Source organism: Nyctibius grandis, chromosome 6, assembly GCF_013368605.1.
Source record: "Nyctibius grandis isolate bNycGra1 chromosome 6, bNycGra1.pri, whole genome shotgun sequence".
Classification (NCBI taxonomy): Eukaryota; Metazoa; Chordata; class Aves; order Nyctibiiformes; family Nyctibiidae; genus Nyctibius; species Nyctibius grandis.
Genome location: NC_090663.1, coordinates 13,743,474 through 13,757,648, shown reverse-complemented (window position 1 = coordinate 13,757,648; position 14,175 = coordinate 13,743,474). Strand labels below are relative to the sequence as shown.

The window sequence follows — 14,175 nt, the reverse complement described above, 5'->3', positions numbered from 1 at the left end:
AGCACCTTCAGCCAGCTAAATGCACATGGCATGCAGCGTTTCCACCAGACACCCTGGAGCCAAGCACGGTTTCACAAGCCACAGCATGTGGTTATTTGGAGAAAGTTAAATCCTATTTGCCAAAAACTGATACGAAAGACCTCAGCACCCGACATACAACATCTGAGGATTTCCACACTGAGACTCTTGAAGAAGACTCTATGGTCAGCTGAGAACTGTAAAAATATCAGCATTATTCTTTCCTGCTTATGTGCTCCATGCAACCTAAAAGCTGAGGCATACACATGTTACTGATAGAGTCATTCAGAAAGACCGGTCTCAAAGCCTGCTTTCTTCATTGGTACAATAGCCAGGAGCACCACCTGTGCAACTGACTGCAGCCTTGCACCAAACACTGGCTTTCCAATACTGAACTGGAGGCTCAGAGACCTGTAGTGAACGGATAAACCGGCACTCACAGGGCAATAGCAACTGCCTTCTTTATTGCCTTAGCCACCTCACTGGAAAGAATGAGGAAAACATTGCATGGATACACTGTAAGAATTCCCCTGCTTCAAATGCACAGTCATTTCTTGGCATCCAAAATCTGCTAGGTACTTCGATGCAGTGAGCATATACTGCCTGTCCTGCACCCAAAGTGTCGGTCTATCAAGAATCTACAGCAATTATCAATACTGGCAAAATCACATAGCCAGTAACTGTGTTCTGCCAGATTAGCACACAAAAGTTCCCCCCATGACCTGTCCATACCTCTGAGGTTCGAAAACAACTACAGAATTGCTTGTGCATCTCTACTGCCTTCTACACATACAGTCCCCCTTCTTGAAAAGTTCACCCAGGCCTGAGTTCTACCACCAAATAGAACAGACTCAGAGAGAACATGCAGTTGGAAGTCAAACACATTGGTGGATTAAGAATACTGCTCCCCAGAAACACTGAAGCTTACTGACAAAATGCTAAGACATAAGTTCTAGGGCAGTTCAAATAAGAAGGGCTCAGCTCTTGAACTCACCTTGAACTGACAACAAAAGTAAGCACAACCAACAAAGTCCTAGCAATGTAGGTATGGATCATATGAAGCTTTGTGACATGGATGTTTGCAGACAGGCTTAATGAGTCTCAGAACTACAACACAACTTGAAAGAATTTATTTACGTTCTAATTCACTAATGTACTGGGTTAATTTTATAACAAGAGGAAGGTCTGTGCGCCTCTTCAATCACTAAAGTTTTGGACTGTGACCTCAAAGTCACACTTGTCTACTAAAATCTTAAGAACACATACAAGCACCCACTTACAGTCCCACTTTTCAGGGCAGGTTTCATCAGTCAGAAATACTTGTGGCATGGGCCATGCTAAAAGCTGGAAAAAAAAACCCGATTTTTAGACTTTACTGCAGATTAAAGAAGGATATATATGTATTCAAACCCCCAAAACTGTAGCAGCTCTTCCTGTGCAGAGAGTCAAGGCTGTTGGTCACAGTCGCAATGAGTGTAACTCCTACTGTCAACCTCTCTGCCCAGACTAGTTGCCAGTGTAAATCCAGAAACACATGCCATAAAGTTGATGGATGTGTGGATGATGGATCCATGTTGCACAGACTGTAGCTGAGGTCAGAATCAAACCAGTGAGTACCCAAGAGGGTTCCTATTTTTCTATTGAAAAAACTACAACCCTTGCAAGAGAGAACCCATGGCAGCATTTATACCACCTGTGGGGTGGGGTGCATCTCAGGCAATATAAAACAGGAAAAGGGAAAAATGGTTTGTGTAATTCAAGAACTCTCAAAAACAAGAGTTTCACATTGTACAGTTTCATTACTAAAGAACATACCTAAGCCTTAATGATTCCTTCCACATATGAAAAAAAAAAATGTTATAACAGAAAACAGAATGACATGGCTTAAACTGTGCACAACATCCATTCCTCCATCACGAAAAAGCACACAGCAAAATAAGAACATGTAGCATTTTGCCATCAACAAAGCTGCCTACACAGGCGCCCACTCCCTTCTTATTTTCTCTGTAGCATATTCTTTTAACTCACTCATCTCCTTCTGCATCTTTCTCACAATTACTGACTTACCTACTTTCCATACAGCTTCTTCAGACTTGTTTTCACAGGAAAACTGACCATGGAAATAGTTATTCTCTTACAGTCAGTTCAGAATACATCATCCATTTTAATTTTTCCCTCTCCCAATATACTTAAATATCGACAAAAATAATTTCCTTGAGAAACAAAGAGGTTATTCCAGGGTATCTGAAATCTGAAATAACTAGAGCAGGATAGTTATTCTGCAGATCTAAGCTTCACGCTGCGATAGATTCGTGCGTTTGGTCCCACCTCCCAGTAAGGAGCTGGCAATTACTGCATTCCAGTGCAGGACTATGGATTTTTTCCAGCTCCCTTACTCCACATGCCAGTTACAGCTGATTGTGGAAGCTGAACCAGTAATGCATTTTTGCACCAGATCCACAAGAGCTAGATATACTAGATATGAAACAGCAAACCTGCGGTATATTTTGCTTTTTCTGCAGATGAGAATAATTGTTCTTGACAATCACGGTATTTAAGGCTCTGCTTTATTGACATCTGACAGCATATTAGATTTACAGATTTAAATCTGTAAGAAATGCACAGTATTTATTACTTATAATGATATGGGGACACCTCCTTCTAAAATTTTTAGATATTCCTCTGCCTTGTGTGAGGAAACAGCAAATAATTAGAATCCTACGTTGCTTTTGTGCTCTTTGGAGGATTAGCCTCTCTCAATTCCTGGACAATATAAATATTAAGTACACTAAGTACTCTGATCAGAGCTTAAACACTGTTTAAATCAGACACATCTCCAATACATCCTCTCGTAAAGTATGATCTGGCATTATTATGAAATTATGTTATAGTGCTAGCAGGCAGGAATCTTCTATTTCATTCAGTTCATCAGATATACTATCCCTACAAACATATTTACCTGTATGTTAATCTTTGAAGTATTTTATGAGTGTGCATTTGTGAACGCACACAAAAATTCTCTGCATTTACTGTTTTTACTCTTAGAAACCAATGCTTTGTTACCCAATAGCTAGATTCCTAATAGCTAGCTAAACAGATAGATAGACTAAATCTAGCTCAGACATATCCAACCATGGCTGTGGTCATGGTTCCCCACTGTGGTGCAGAAATAGCCATCTACCTTCTAGACTAGAAGTCATCCAGGAAAGGCTAAGGTGAAAAGATCGGAAAAAGTAGAAGAAAAAACAAAATATTTCAGGCTTTCTTACACAGTGGACAATAGCAAAAAAAAAATCTGCAAAAAACAATATATACACAGAATATTTGTTATTAACATACAGGCAGGGTTGGTATAATTAGCTGAATGCAGGGAAGGTTTGTTTTTTACTGCAAGAGGCAGTAATAGCCCTGACTTCCTGGCTGGTAGAACGCAGAATCTAAAAAATCCTGAGAAATTGTAACATATGATGGCAATCCATTAAAAACAAACAAACCAAACCACAGAAAAAAATTAATAATGGGACATAATGAGATGCCAGGAATAAAAGAAATAGCCAAAAATTATTGAGTTTTCAAGGTAACTCATTGCAGAGAATACAAGTTAATGTCATTCAACAGTGAAACTGGCTTAAAAATACAATAAGGCTCATCTAACCTTCCCAGTCAAGTATGTACGTCTTGAGTTGTGGAGCAGATTTATCTTCAAGACTTCAACCATTCCAACAAATGCAATTTGAAATTGACCAGCAAATGTAAAAATTAGTCATAGGGGACTAAGAGACAGCAGAAGCATTTAAGCCTCATTTCCGCAGGATGCCAGGCTACAGCAAATGTAATTAAAGTTTTTAGTAAGAGTTTGCCATTTTACTAAAAGACTCAGAATTACCAAACAGACACTAAGTGCTGGGGCACAGCATCCCATCCTCCCTCCCCATCCTATGGGGCAGTGGCCAAAGCCTCATGCAAAAGCTAATAGGATGATTATCTTCTAGAAGGATTATGCTGCACAGAGAACCTGAAGTCTGCCTTTGTGAGAATTAAGTCCACCATCCTTATTGGTCAGCTGAATTATGTTCTTTTGCCATACTGTAGATAGGTTTTCACTCTTATCTTTCTTAAAATGAGTATGTCTCAAAGAACATCAATATGAGAAGCTGGATAAAATGCACTTGCAGATCATTCTTTTTGGTTTAAGAAATAGGGTATCCATGAAAGGCAATGAGAGGAAAAACTGGATTCTTCTTTAAGAAATAAAGGTCTGCTACACTAAATTAACAAGACTATAATATAGTCTATACCTAACAAGTTTAGCAATGAATGATTAAGACATGATCTGTTCTATGGGAAATGCCTAGATGTGACTCAAAGTAGATCAACATCAGGTAAAAACATTACGAAAGTGGTGCTTTACACCTTGATAGGGAAAAAGCTGTGTTCTTGGGGCTTCATCTCTCATTTCTAAGTGATTTAGAGAAGCAACACCTCACAATGCACACTCTCCATCCTGATAGGGACCACAATGAGTTTACATTCAGATGATAGTGCAGAAAGAACTACATGAAGGAATTACTCCATTATCATAGAAGTACTTGCAGCTTAAAGACTCAAACAGAACAGGAATCACTGTCTCACAAAGTAAAACCTCCACCCCAGAAATGTGTCCTTATTAGGCTCAGGATACAAGTGCATGACATTGCCGCAACTATTTATAAACGTGGACAACAAGCTTGTTCAGAGAATTAGATCACAAGAAAACAAGGTTTGTACCTCTGTTTGGCAGTTCAAATGCAAGCTAGTGAGAAGAAATGCAAAATATTTGACAACAATTTCTTAACAGAAATAGAAGCACTATGATGCAGTAAATAAACAGTTACCAGATGCTGGACACTGCTCTATATAGAAAACAGAGAACCAAGATGAAATCTCAGCCTCATAATCACTGACATTTTGGTAAGTCTTATTAAAATGGCTCTGCTTTATATAGGTAAGATGTTCCTCGTTCTGATCATTAAAGAAGGGAAATAAGGTAATTTTGCAAGAACCCAAGGAAGATTGCTCTGCAGTGGCTCTCTCTTATTCTCACCATATAAGTAATAACAACAACAATAATAATACTTCAATTACACCAAGATGCCACTTGGCTCACTTCATCTTAAAATAAATAGATAATGTTAGCATTAAACTTGAGTGCATTATACTCACAGGGGAAAAGAAAAATCACCTCCTCATCTGCATAGCGAAGTCAAAGCAACCAGATAAGCAGACAGTGCCCATAATGAAGGCTGACAACCATGTTTACCTTACCTAAAGGGCCACCATTTATTGAGGTTCCACCCAAGAAGCCATGCATTTCATCTGCAGCACATGCTTAACATCAGTGCTAAACCAAAAGTGAAACTGCAAAATACGGCCGGATGACACTAATGACACTTCCGTACTGAATGGAAAGGTAACAGCTATCACAGCAGCAACTCAAAATGTTCAATACAAATGTCTTGTCAAGACAACTGAAATGGAGGACAACTGTCCATTATCCAAGAAGATGAAAGTTAAGTCAAAATAGCACTGAGAAATATGAAAAAAATACTTTCTGAAACAGCTCTCATTTTCCTTACTTTCAAGGTAGGGTGCTAGAGAACAGGCAAAATACTGTTAAGGTGGACTGAAAACAAGCAGAAAACAGAGCAGAAAACCTCAAAGAGAGACATCTTGATCCTCGTATGGTTGTGGCTATGTCCAGCATTTAGTAGGGAAGTAAGCAACACATGAACAAATACACATTGAGCTGACAATATAGATAGCTCCCCTCTTAATTTTACACTGATTGCAGAATGCCAGCTCACAGACTAAATATATAGTTTTTAAAAAACATATTTAAGAAACAAAACAAATAATATTTACATCAAAGTTCTCTTGTCATCATCAAAACAAAAAGAAGATGCTCTTCAACCATCTTCCACTAAAACCAAAGCAAAACCAAAGCAAAGCAAACCAATGTGGACTGTGCTTTTTGAGGACATAACCAATATAAAAAAGTCTATTCGCTGTTTCTAAACTTCTCACCATTTAAGTGATTTTTGCTTAACTTTCAGACTTTCACCTCTAGAAACTGGTTTCAGTTAATTACTAGGACAGCACTAAAACAACTATATGTGTGTGTATGTTTATATGTTCTTATATGATGTGTATTAGGCACACCACTCTTAAAACCAGAGGATAGAAAGATAAATTAGAAATTGCCACTCTATATCTTTCTCTTTATTGACATAAAATTTCCCATTGTGAACTGTAACAAGATACATAGTGACTGCAAGTTTTTTGTGCCTCAAAAACCAACAAAAATAAAACAACAGGAAAAGCAACCTTTCACACGGTATTCCTCATTACATCAAGCACCTTATCCACTCCTGTCTAACTTACAGCTGCAGGTGGGAGCTTCCCAAATACATTTGGCTCTTCATTTGCATTTATGTATGTCTGAGAGCCTATATGGTAAAGGAAGAATGCGTAAAATTCAAAGGCAGCTGTGGAATGAAATGCCAGATCTGTGAGCCTGGCGTTGTGCTGAGGGGAAAAGGGGAGGACCTCACCTATCACAGCATGTAGCAGAAGTTTCTCTTGAGCTGCCATTCTTATTAGACGAACAAAGAGATGGAATATTGCAAGTACGGAAGCAACTAACTTAAAGCTTTAGTGATCTCAAAGAAAGGTCTACAAAAGCATTCCATGTGCTAAAATAAGTTCTACAATTTATAATAATGTGCAAAGGATGGAAGCATCACTGAAAAAGAATGAGTTAAAAATGAATTTGAACTACTACTACGGTTCTATTTTGCCCCACTGAGAATGAATCTATACCATTTTTATTGAATTACTATAGATATTTTCCCTATTACTGAAGTTAGGGCTGATAAAGTTTTATATTTTAAAAAACCTTGGCAAAATTTAAACAGAAGTTACAAAATTTTCATACAGAGGAAGACTTCCCAAGATGGAAAAAAGCACTTTTTTAGATCATGAACTCATGATATTTTATTGTAATGTGAATAAACTATGAAACAATGACTACGAAATGGATTTTCTTGAATAATGCAGAGCAACATTGGAATAAGTACCATAAATCAGCAACTGTTCTAAATGTGGAACTTTTTTTTAATGACAAACAAAAGAGATGGAATGTGTTTGTGCCTATCAGTACACAAAGCTGCAATTAAGGCTGCATATTATCCCTTCAAAATGAAGCAGAATATAGTTAATGAAAGTTGAGAGAAAAAAAAAGTCAAGATTGCTGAGAAGAACATGAGGAAGGATTTAATGGTTTGTTTCCTTGATGGCAGAGAAACCTTAGCTCAAAATTAATAAATAAATAGAGATGCAGTAATCAGTGGTACATGTCCATATATCCTCTTAGAGTGAGGCAGCATGCAGCCAACCTTGCCTCTATACAAAGAGGCAATCCAGCTTCACATTCTTCATTATTTTCTGTTCCCTGACATGTACTTATGCCAGCTCAGCTGGCCTTATGCTGTCCAGAAATGTGGCCCAGGCCCATTTATTTCTTCAATATACTTGCTACTCCTACATCTCCTATTTTCTATTATAATCTAATCAAAATGTTCAACAGAAAAAAAAATCTATACATGAAAACAACTAGAAACATTTAAATGCTGACAAATAGTATTTAAAAGCAGAAACTGACAGCAGAGCTGCGATAAACTATAACAAAGATGGTGCTGGGGGCACAACTGTACTAACTACAGAAAACAAAAAGTGGGCTTGAATGAGATGGACTCCTAAGAGAAAAATCATGATGAGGAACCTCTATTCTGTCACTGTGTACTGAGATTAACATTTTAACAGAGCACACCTCTTCCAATTCAAGCCTCATTTTTACCTCAGGTTCAACCCATGGCCTCTTTTGAGGATATTTCCAACTCTTGCGTTCCCATAACAACAATCCAAGACACTAAAGGAACATATATTTAAGTGGAGAGTGAGTATTGCTCAGAGCATTTCCAAAAAGATAAAGGAAAAAAAGCCTTTAAGGAGAACTTTAAACATGTTGGGCAAATCTCTGTACCAGTGGCCTCTTACAGTACTAGTATCTCAGCCTGTAGCAGAGTTAAGTCCCAGTGCCTCAGTGCAGGAGTCCTAGGGGATGACCTCCTTAAACTTGCAGGGCACCTCTCCAAACAGCAGTCTCTCCACCCATAAGGAGAATCACCTCTTCTAGAACATCCAAGATTCTTGGCCCTTCTGTTTAGAACTCCAATGTATCTATTCACATCATATTAACATCCTCACTACCTGCACCCATCCAAAATCAAAAACTCCAGACCCAAAAAGACTCCACACTACCACAGATGCAAGAAACAAAGTCATCCCAATGGACCGAGAAATATAAACAGAGATTGAAAACAAATGTTCTAAACCCTACAGAATATCACAGCTCCTGGATTACAATAATTAATTTTAGCATTATTAATACTAAGGCATGCATATTTTCAATGCAGAACAAAAGCACCATCTCAAAAGATAATTAAGCAGTATTTAAAAGTCTTCATAAAAACCTTTCTGCCCCAATGCACCATGAATTAGTGTGTCTTACAGTTAGAAAACGTTTATTTTCAGCAGGCTTTGGAAAACCAACACAAAGCATATTCATCCCTAGCCATATAAAACCCGAAACCCAAACTGGCATCTCAAGGAGATAAAACACAGCAAACCCTAATAAGCACTACAGAATCCCATTCCTGCATAAATCCACATGCACATCATGATACTGCCAGTGAGACCAACAGTGTAAGAAAAGACATTACTGTGTATACATGATGTGTCCTAAGCATAGGGCAGAGACCTCAGGGAGCAAAAGGAATCTTGAAATGAAGTGGGACTCATTTTCTTCCCCCTTACAAAATTTGCTAGGATTTACTTCTAATAATCCTAAGAATTTTTTAAATAAATAAATAATTTTTAAAAAATATCATCTGTTTAAATGAACAACATTTCTTAGGATTGTTTGATTAGACAATGTGGTACATGGAAGTCATCAGTCAGGCTAGTAATATATGACTGATAATCGTAAATACCTCACAAAAATAATTTTTGCTCGTTTGTTAAACCTGTGTCCACTCCATCCTCTCTAAGCAGAGATCCCGCAAATCTGCAGTGACTCCCAGGCCTAACGGCTGCTTTAAGGACTTAGGGCCAGAACTTTTCACAAAATCTCACCCGTTCACTAGGACAAACCAGTCTTAATGGACAACCAATAAACAAAAAATTACACTGTGTGCAGATACTCCTCTCATCCAACCCCCCGGAGTGATCTGTTCCGTACTGTTGCCATAGAAAATGGAAAGGAAACCTCCAATTAGGGAAGAGGTCACTCTTAAGCAGAGGTATTATGTAAATATCAGCCGGCCAGCACCCTGCGGAAAAAAAAAAACCCTAAAGGCCTCATCCTGCAAGCCCTCCAAGGGCAGGCCTCCGCTTTGCTCCTGGAAAACCCATGTCAGCAGGGCTCGGCTTGCAAGACCAGGTCTAAGTCCCCCGCAGCCTGCCCTGCCTGAAGCCCAGGTAAACCCTGGGAGGAGGGGAGGGCGGCGGAGCCCCGGAGCCCCAGCCGGGGGGCCGGGATGCGCCGCGCCGTTATCCCACCCTCCCGCAGGGACCGGCGGCGGGGATGCCGGCAGGGACGGGTGCGCACGGGCAGCCCCGAGCCCCGCGGGGCTCGGAGGGCTCGCACCCCCCGCAGCTGCGGGGTCCGGGACTCTCCCTTCCCCTCCGCGGCCGCGCCCCGGCTGGCTGATGGCTGCGGGGGAGTTGCGGGAGGGCCGGGGCAGGCGGGGAGCCCGGCCGAGCTGGCCCCCGCGGCGGGCAGGAGCCGCCTCGCCCCGCCTGAGGACAGGCAGCGCCCAGCCCCGCCAAGGACCGGCCGCCCTTCCCGAGGCTTCCTCGCCCGTCGGGTCACCGGCACGCGGGGCGAGCGGAGACGGGCACGGCCCCGCCCCACACCGGGCTGCACTTTTTCCCCTCAGGCACCTCGCACGATCAAAGTCTCAGAGCGCGGCAGCATCCTCCCTCTCTCCCTCCCTCCCTCCATCCATCCATCTATCTATCCATCCTCCCTCCCTCCCCCACCGCGTCCTCCGCGCCGCCCCCGCATCACCCACCCGTGCCTCCCGCCGCCGCTACTCACCCACGCCGCGGCCGGCAACGGCGGCAGGGCCCCGCCAAGCCCTTGCCCCGCTTCTTCCCCGGAGGGACCCGCTGGCGCGATGCGACCGGAGAGGCGAAGCAGGCGGCGACGCACCACCCGGCACCCGCACCTCGCTGCCGGCGCCGGGCTCCCTCCCCGGCTGTCACCGGGGCCCGCCCTCGGGAGGCGGCGGCCCCGAGCCACTCCCGCAGCCCCGCCCCGAGCGCCCGGCGGGGCGCGGCGGTGCCGCCACGGGTCGGGGCTGGCCGTGGGTCGCGGCACTCTCCGCCTCGGCGGGTTCCCCAGGGCCCCGCTCCTGCTCCGGGAAACTTCCCCCCGCACTGAGGCAAGCGGGTGTGCGCGGGAGTCACTCCGGCTCGAGCGGGGTGTGTGTAGTACCCCGCTTACCCGGCTGCCACCTCAACGGATGTGGACCCGTGCGCATCAAGAATAGAGTGCTGAGAAGGATTTATCGATTTAATTTTTTATGTTACGCCCTACCGTAGCACCCACGAATTAGACACGGAGTTGTCAGATTAACTCAACTGCTAGCACTCACCATCCATGCCAGACGGCTGTAAGCCCTAATACCATTTAAAACCTCATTATTTTGTTAGAATGGAACAGAATAGCTGCTTGAGGCTCCCGAGCCCAGGCTTTGCTTGCAAGTTTCAAACCAGATTGCCTTTTCCGCGCTGCCATACATTGGCTTTGAACGCACCTTTACTAAAATGCTATTTGCGAGTATATTTCTGTTGATCCAGATTCAGTGACTGACCCAGTGAATGCAGCAGAAACGTATTTCTGTTAGCTAAATACTAAGCCCTCAGGGAGTAGAAACAGTCACGATAATTAGCTCAGTGTTATGTCAATGGCTAATGCAGTATTTGTGTAAACAGGCCCAGTATCAAGGAGAAAAAAAAAAGCAGTTTTACCATTCTATTTGGTTTTTGTGTTGTTGCAACTGGGGTGCTAGGTCTGTACTTAGTTTAGTAAGACAAGATGGATATGGGAAAATAGCTAGATTTGAAAGAAGAACTGCAAATACAAGAAATATGTGTCTGTCTTGAAACATGCTCAAAGGAAGAGGTTGATGGGGTTCATCAGAAAGACATCTGCAACACAGTGACAGAAATTTGGTAAAGGGGCTCTTCAATCTAGTGAATAAAACCATAATACTATTGGTGGCCAAACTGAATGCTTCAAATCCAAATTTGAAGTGGAACACACAGTTTAACAGTAAAGGCAATTAAACAGTCAGAACTGCCTCTTGAGACCCAAAGGGAACATGCATTGCTGGGCAGCGTGTGGCGACATTTAAACAAACCTCTTTCCAAAGGGAGGCATTTACAAACAGGAGCTAAAGGAATTCTTGTAGCCAGAATAACCCTTGAAGTTTCTCCTCTATAGAGAAAATGCTGCTTTTGATTTTAAAATCATTAAGAATTGAATGTCCTAGCTGGCGTTAATTACTTTATATAGTTTATTTGTTTCATTTTCCAAGACAATTTCAGGTATATATACTGCAGTTTGATATATATGCTCTTTAAAAATGTCAAGACTTTTATTAGTGGCTATGTTCCAAGTCTGGATCAGTGAAACCAGAATAAGCAGCTTGTTATGCTTTAGCTGCTACCTAACTGTTCTTTATAGGAATAGGAATTTTGGGCCTTAGTTCTGGCCCTGGTCAGGGAGAGAGGAAATTGGAGGTCTTAAATAATATATGCATGGCCTTATATTAGTGTTGTGTCTTGTGCAAGGATGCAGTGCTGTGTTCTGAAGAAGGGCAGGATGTTCTGTACAGGCTTTTCTTATAGTGGGCTGGTGCATAGGGTTACCTTATTAAATAATTTTTACTTGAAAGTACTTAAAAATAAATAAGAAGGTGAAAATTATAACTTAGCACTTTGTTTCTTAGTATTTTTCATTAATAAAAGTATTTGAGCTTTTTTTAATTTACATAAATTGGGCTTCATTTAAAAGTCAGGTTAGGTGATCATCTGCTTGTCTGTACAAAGTCAAAAAGATGAGCTTCCTGTCAGACATGGCTCTATAACTTGCTGTTCCCTTCAGCTGGAGAGGAACCTTCACTTCATGAACCCTAGAGCATCATTTTGAGAGCGTGTGGTTTGATATTCCCCTAATGTCTAGAAGCTGAGGGACCCATTGCACTGTCTGCACTGCACAGATGTACTGTAAAGATGTTTGCAAAGTCGTGGGCAATGGGAGAGGTGCCTGAGGACTGGAGGAAAGCGAATGTCTTCAAAAAGGGCAAGAAGGAGGACCCGGGTAACTATAGACCGGTCAGCCTCACCTCTATCCCCGGAAAGGTGATGGAACAACTTGTCCTTGGTGCTGTCTCTAGGCACACCAAGGATAGGGGATCATTAGGGGCAGTCAACATGGCTTCACCAAGGGGAATTCATGCTTAACCAACTTGATAGTCTTTTATGAGGACGTAACCCGGTGGATAGATGATGGTAAAGCTGTGGATGTGGTCTATCTTGATTTCAGTAAAGCGTTTGACACGGTCTCCCACAGCATCCTCGCAGCTAAACTGAGAAAGTGTGGTCTGGATGATCGGGTAGTGAGGTGGATTGTGAACTGGCTGAAGGAAAGAAGCCAGAGAGTGGTGGTCAATGGGACAGAGTCCAGTTGGAGGCCTGTGTCTAGCGGAGTCCCGCAAGGGTCAGTACTGGGACCAGTTCTATTCAATATATTCATTAATGACTTGGATGAGGGAATAGAGTGCAGTGTCAGCAAGTTCGCTGATGACACAAAACTGGGAGGAGTGGCTGACGCGCCAGAAGGCTGCGCAGCCATTCAGAGAGACCTGGACAGGCTGGAGAGTTGGGCGGGGAGAAATTTAATGAAATATAACAAGGGCAAGTGTAGAGTCCTGCATCTGGGCAAGAACAACCCCATGTACCAGTACAAGTTGGGGGCAGACCTGTTGGAGAGCAGCGTAGGGGAAAGGGACCTGGGGGTCCTAGTGGACAGCAGGATGACCATGAGCCAGCAGTGTGCCCTTGTGGCCAAGAAGGCCAATGGCATCCTGGGGTGTATTACAAGGGGTGTGGTTAGCAGGTCAAGAGAGGTTCTGCTCCCCCTCTACTCTGCCCTGGTGAGGCCGCATCTGGAATATTGTGTCCAGTTCTGGGCCCCTCAGTTCAAGAAGGACAGGGAACTGCTAGAGAGAGTCCAGGGCAGAGCCATGAAGATGATTAAGGGAGTGGAACATCTCCCTTATGAGGAGAGGCTGAGGGAGCTGGGTCTCTTTAGCTTAGAGAAGAGGAGACTGAGGGGTGACCTCATTAATGTTTATAAATATGTAAAGGGCAAGTGTCATGAGGATGGAGCCAGGCTCTTCTCAGTGACATCCCTTGACAGGACAAGGGGCAATGGGTGCAAGCTGGAACACAGGAGGTTCCACATAAATATGAGGAAAAACTTCTTTACGGTGAGGGTGACCGAACACTGGAACAGGCTGCCCAGAGAGGTTGTGGAGTCTCCTTCTCTGGAGACATTCAAAACCCGCCTGGACGCGTTCCTGTGTGATATGGTCTAGGCAATCCTGCTCCGGCAGGGGGATTGGACTAGATGATCTTTCGAGGTCCCTTCCAATCCCTAACGTTCTGTGATTCTGTGATTCTGTGATTCTGTGTTCTCAACCCCAAAGAACTAATGCTATTTGTGGAAATGGAATATCCAAGGGACTGGAATATTGGGTGAAAGTAAAGAGTTAAAATCTGACCTGTTTGTTTGTTTGTTTGTTTACATCAGTGTTGTATCCTACTGGAAGAAAACAACTGGGTCCTGCAAGACTTGCCAAAGTTCACACAGGAATTCTGTGGGTCAGCCAGAAATTAATCCTAGTACATCCTGGTAACTGTGGTGTCCCTGATAATGTGAGAGGCTTCTGAAAAACACACACAGAGTGCACAGTTGTGAAATACAGA

At 42.8% G+C, this 14,175-nt stretch overlaps 1 protein-coding gene across 1 annotated transcript in view; it reads right to left on the bottom strand.

The window, feature by feature from the left end:
• JAKMIP1 (janus kinase and microtubule interacting protein 1) overlaps positions 1-10,356 on the bottom strand; it is a 173,964-nt gene extending 163,608 nt beyond the window's left edge. The window contains exon 1 of the mRNA XM_068402689.1: positions 10,217-10,356. The gene's annotated coding sequence lies outside the window, so the exon portion shown is untranslated. The remainder of the gene's footprint in view (positions 1-10,216) is intronic.
• Positions 10,357-14,175: the final 3,819 nt, after the last annotated feature.